The following is a 6,489-nucleotide window of genomic DNA, read 5'->3' on the forward strand; positions in this document are numbered from 1 at the left end:
TGTGTGTGTTCTCAGACACTAGCAAGAGAGCTGTAAAGGAGCATTAAGAGAAATATTAAGCAAGAAAGGAGACCTGATGCACCACTTCCTCTGACAGCCACAGCACACTGGATAGAAGCAAAGCTTTCAAATTGTTCCCACCTGGTAGCCAGAGCTTGTTGTGAAGAGTCTGGAGTCTGCTGTGTCTAGACCCATTCTCCCCTTGGTACATTTGAAGGAGGTAGACCAGATGTTCATCCAACATTAAGATTTACTTGCCTTACCCTTCTTCTAAAAAAGAATGTAGCTTCCAAAGTATGAAAGGAAACATTTTACTCTTGACATTTCTTTGGAAAACTTTCAAGAAGTATGCTGCTGCTGCTTCAAAGTCGCTTCAGTCGTGTCTGACTCTGTGTGACCCCATAGACGGCAGCCCACCAGGCTCCTCTGTCCCTGGGATTCCCCAGGCAAGAATACTAGAGTGGGTTGCCATTTCCTTCTCCATTCAAGAACTATAGACCTGATAGAAAGCATCTTAGAAGTTTGATAAGTCAGAAGGAGTCATCAGAAATGAAAATCAGAAATCCTAGCTTGTCTCTTTGAGACGGGCTCTGCCTTTGAGAGCAGGTTCTGCATCCCAATAGACGCCACCTCCTGCAGTCCACACAGGCACCAACATGCTTCTGGCCACTTTCTGATTAATCCCCTAAGAAAGGAGAACATGGCTCCTGGGAATACCTTCATTATCACCTTTCCTTTTGAAAGTTTTATCAAAGCAAACAAAACAAACCTCTTTCTGGTTCATCACATGGAAGGTGACCCAGAACAAGAAAGAGGAACAATGAAATTCATGGGTTTGACTTTTACAGGCACTCCTAAAAAGACCCAGCAATTCCTGTGAACCTTCCTCACTCAACTACTGCAAACCCAGCACTCTGCTTTGGGGAGGCTGGTCTCAATTCCTCTGCACACACCCTGCTATTCCAGCCAGAGTCCACAATGCTCCTTTCCCAGCTCCTGCTTAAATGGCTGGTTTGTGCCTAATACTTCCTCACCTTGGAGGCTCAGCCCATGTCTCACAATTTGTGAAGCCCTGTTCATCTTCCCTTGCTCTCAACATCTCTGCATCCTAAAGATCTGTTTGTCCCAGGATTTCACCTTTGGCCACACCCCCTCAGTTTCCCAGCCATGCTAGAAGAAATGTCAGGACAAGAATCAGATCTTAATTTACTATATTTTAATCTTCTGAAAACCTAAGCCAAAAGTGGAGTTCATAAGAAATGCTCAGTAAATGTTACTACTGGGTGGAGATGAAAACACAAAGAGGTAGAGGAGGTGAAAACATCTGCCCAAGAACTGGCAGCTAAATGACAGAGCCAGCATTCAAATCCATATTCTCCAGCTCAAAAGCCATTGGATTTTCCCCATATAAAGCAGAATTATTTTAAAAGTTCTCAAAATGCAATGAATCATCACAGTTGGTTTAAGCAGTTTGACTAAATGACAAAACTTAATAGCTATTTTTCACTGAATACTTGCTATAGACATGCACTAAGCAAAATCCTTATAGCCACTGCTCCTAAACTCTCTTTTTTTTAATCCTAGCTTTACTGTGGGGTAATTAACAATTAAAATTTGTATACGTTTAAGACATACAATGGGATTTTTGGATGCACATTTACATTTTAAAATGTTTCAGTTCAGTTCAGTCGCTCAGTCATGTCTGACTCTTTGCGACCCCATGAATCGCAGCACACCAGCCCTCCCTGTTCATCACCAACTCCCGAAGTTCACTCAAACCCATGTCCATCGAGTCGGTGATGCCATCCAGCCATCTCATCCTCTGTTGTCCCCTTCTCCTCCTGCCCCCAATCCCTCCCAGCATCAGAGTCTTCTCCAATGAGTCAACTCTTTGCATGAGGTGGCCAAAGTACTGGAGTTTCAGCTTCAGCATCAGTCCTTCCAATGAACACCAGGACTGATCTCCTTTAGAATGGACTGGTTGGATCTCCTTGCACTCCAAGGGACTCTCAAGAGTCTTCTCCAACACAATTCAAAAGCATCAATTCTTTGGTGCTCAGCTTTCTTCACAGTCCAACTCTCACATCCACACATGACCACTGGAAAAACCATAGCCTTGACTAGACGGACCTTTGTTGGCAAAGTAATGTCTCTGCTTTTCAATATGCTATCTAGGTTGGTCATAACTTTCCTTCCAAGGAGTAAGCGTCTTTTAATTTCATAGCTGCAATCACCATCTGCAGTGATTTTGGAGCCCCAAAAATAAAGTCTGACACTGTTTCCACTGTTTCCCCATCTATTTCCCATGAAGTGATGGGGCCAGATGCCACGATCTTCATTTTCTGAATGTTGAGCTTTAAGCCAACTTTTTCACTCTCCTCTTTCACTTTCATCAAGAGGCTTTTTAGTTCCTCTTCACTTCCTACCATTACCATAAGGTAATTAACATATCCAGGCTTCCCTGGGGGCTCAGTGGTAAAGAAACCACCTGCCAGTGCAGGAGATATGGGTTTGAACCCTGTGGGTCAGGAAGATCCCCTGGAGAAGAAAACAACAACCCACTCCACTATTCTTGCCTAGAGAATTCCATGGACAGAGGAGCCTGGCAGGCTATAGTCCATGGGGTCACAAGAGTCAGACACAACTTAGCAACTAACCAACAACAGTGAACATATCCATCACCTCACATAGTTATCTTTTTAGTGAGAACAACTAAGATCTACTCTCTTAGAACATTTCAAGTGTACAGTACAGTATCGTTAGCTAAAGTCGCGATGCTGTACTTTAATCTCCAGGACTTATCCCTCCTCCATATCTGAATCTTTGTACCTCGTGACCAACATCTCCCCATTTCCTCCATTCCATCCCTGGTAACCACCAGTATACCCTCTGTTTCTAAGAGTCTGACATTTTTAGATTCCACATATAAGTGAAATCATGCAGTATCTGTCTTTCTCTGACTTATTTCACTCAGCAAAACGTCCTCCATGTTTCATTCATGTTGTTACAAATGATAAAATTTCCTTTGAGGCCGAATAAAATTTCATTGTCTGTCTATAAATAGACAGATAATAGTCTATCATAGATAATGAAATGTATGTGTCATATATATCACTTTCTATATCATTCATCAGTGAATACTTTGTTTCTATGTCTTGGCTATTGTGAACAAAGCCGTGATGAACATGGGAGCGCAGATATTTCTTCAAGATACTGGTTCTATTTCCTCTGGATATATTCCTACAAGCAGAATTGCTGTATCATACAGTAGTTCTATTTCTAATTTTTTGAGGAACCACCATCCTGTTTTCCATAATGGCTGCACCAATTTACATTCCCATCGACAGTGCAAAAGGGTTCCCTTTTCTCTACAACCTCATCAAAACTTGTTATCCTTTGTCTTTTTGATAATAGCCATTCTAACAGGTACAAGGTGATATCTCACCATGGCTTTGATTTGCATTTCCCTGATTATTAGTGACACTGAGAACTTTTGCATATACCTGTTGGCCATTTATCTTAAGAAACAAAAATCTTACCTGCTCTAGGCATGACAAACTTAGCCTTCAGTTGCCCTTGGGAGTGCCCTAGTTTAGAGAAAGGATGATATTCCCAAGAGTTGTGAATTCCTTCTGGGCTCAGTTAGAGTCCACTCTATTATACTTCTTTTACAGACTACATGAAAGTGTGTTGAAACTTTTAGAAGACAATCAAGCTAAAGACAGGGCTTCTCTGGTGGCTTAGATGGTAAAGAATCTTCCTGCAATACAGGACATCCAGGTTTGATCCCTGGGTTGGAAGGATCCCCTGGAGAACGGAATGGCTACACACTCCAGTATTCTTGCCTGGAGAACCCCATGGACTGAAGAGCCTGGTGGGTTATAGTCCACGGGGTCACAAAGAGTTAGACACAACGGAGCAACTAACACAATCTAAAGATAGAAACTAGAAGAAAGTATAGTATGTAATAAATTCTTAATTGAAATAATGAATGAATGAACAATGAGTGAATGAAGAAAGGATGCCTTACCGAAGAAGGACCACTGATGAGCCCCAAACTACACTGTTAAGCTGTTGTCTTCTCCTTTTTCCCAAGAAGGCATTGTGAACGGATTTTCCACGCCTCTTGTGAACAGAACTGAGGAAAACAGACATTTGGGTTAACAATGTATAGGAACCTCTTATTCCAGAAAAGGAAGAGCCCGTGACATTTTCTATGAACATTTGAACATACTCTGCTCATCTGACTCAGAACAGTGCACATTATAAATATAAGATGATCTTGCCTTAGTCTTACCTGGAGGAAGAAGCTTGTAAACATTCAAAGTACTTCTAGGCTGACTTTGCTTATAAGAGGCAGTGGTGGCAGCGGTGGTTTAGTCCCTAAATCGTGTCCGACTCTTGCGACCCCGTGGACTATAGCCTGCCAGGCTCCTCTGTCCATGGGATTCTCCAGGCAAGAATACTGGAGTGGGTTGCCATTTCCTTCTCCAGGGGATCTTCCCAACCCAAGAATTGAACCCAGGTCTCCTGCATTGCAGGCAGATTCTTTACCGACTGAGCTACGAGGGAAGCTCCAACAGGCAGTGGAGCACGGTGTAAGAGCATGAGCTCCCTGGGTTAGAATCTCAACTGGCTGTGGGTACTTGAGTGACTTATTTAACGCCCCTGGGCAGCTAGTGACCCGCTCTCAGTGGGGAATGAGACTAGTACATCTTATGTTGTAACTATCAGAGACGATTCCCATAAACTGCAGGTTCATAGAACCTCTCCAACAGTTTTCAGTGATCATTGTTAGTACTGTTTTTAACAATATAAAGATAAAACACCAGTGCCCCTCAGCCTCTTCCCAAACCTGAACAAGAAGGGTTTACTAGACTTAGGACATCAAAGGTTTTCCTCCTCTCCTATGGCACTTGTGCTGCTTCCAATGTTCAGAAAATTGAGTAAGCAGATGAGAGTTTGGGCTATCAGGTGAGGAGTCCTGCCTGGTTCCTGCCCACCCACTCCAAGTGATCCTGCTGCTGCTGCTAAGTCGCTTCAGTCGTGTCCGACTCTGCAACCCCATAGACGGCAGCCCACCAGGCTCTGCTATCCCTCAATCTCAGCTAATTAGCCACTTCTTTTCCTTTCAGCTTCACTGCCCTTTCAGCTTCTCCAACATCACCTTTTAAAGAGTAAACTCAGTCTCATGTAACTAATCTTAAAATCTCTTCCCTAATTCTGGCAGGTGATAAAGGCCAGAGCCCAACTTTCTAGACTGACAATAAAAAATTAAACTGAATTCATTTACTGACTCTAAATAGCCTCTGTATAACAACAAACCACCTCTAATTAAGTCTAAAATTATGATCTCCTATGAGCTAATATTTACTGATTATACTTCAGTTAAGTTCATTTCAGTTGTGTTCAACTCTGCGACCCCATGCTAGGCCTCCCTGTCCATCACCAACTCCCAGAGTTTACTCAAACTTATGTCCATTGAGTCAGTGATGCCATCTAGCCATCTCATCCTCTGTCATTCTCTTCTCCTCCCGCCTTCAATCTTTCCCAGTATCAGGGTCTTTTCAAATGAGTCAGTTCTTCACATCAGGTGGCCAAAGTATTGGAGTTTCAGCTGCAGCATCAGTCCTTCAATGAATATTCAGGACTCATTTCTTTAGGATGGACTGGTTGGATCTCCTTGCAGTCCAAGGGACTCTCAAGAGTCTTCTCCAACACCACAGTTCAAAAGAATCTGCTCTTTGGCACTCAGCTTTCTTTATTGTACAAATCTCACATCCATACATGACTACTGGAAAAACCATAGCCTTGACTCAGTTCAGTTCAGTTCAGCCGCTGAGTTGTGTCCGACTCTTTGCGACCCCATGAATCGCAGCACTCCAGGCCTCCCTGTCCATCACCAACTCCCGGAATTCACCCAGACTCACATCCATCGAGTCAGTGATACCATCCAGCCATCTCATCCTCTGTTGTCCCCTTCTCCTCCTGCCCCCAATCCCTCCCAGCATCAGAGTCTTTTCCAATGAGTCAACTCTTCGCATGAGGTGGCCAAAGTACTGGAGTTTCAGCTTTAGCATCATTGCTTCCAAAGAAATCCCAGGGCTAATCTCCTTCTGGACCTTTATTGGCAAAGTAATGTCTCTGCTTTTTAATATGATGTCTAGGTTGGTCATAACTTTTCTTCCAAGGAGTAAGCATCTTTTAATTTAATGGCTCAGTTACCATCTGCAGTGATTTTGGAGCTCAAAAAAATAAAGTCTGTCATTGTTTCCCTAACTATTTGCCATGAAGTGATGGGACCAAATGCCATGATCTTAGTTTTCTGAATGTTGAGTTTTAAGCCAACTTTTTACTCTCCTCTTTTACTTTCATCAAGAGGCTCTTCAGTTCTTCTTCGCTTTCTGCCATAAGGGTGGTGTCATCTGCATATCTGAGGTTATTGATATTTCTCCCAGCAATCTTGATTCCAGCTTGTGCTTCTTCCAG

The sequence above is a fragment of the Bos javanicus genome, chromosome 13, assembly GCF_032452875.1.
Source record: "Bos javanicus breed banteng chromosome 13, ARS-OSU_banteng_1.0, whole genome shotgun sequence".
Classification (NCBI taxonomy): Eukaryota; Metazoa; Chordata; class Mammalia; order Artiodactyla; family Bovidae; genus Bos; species Bos javanicus.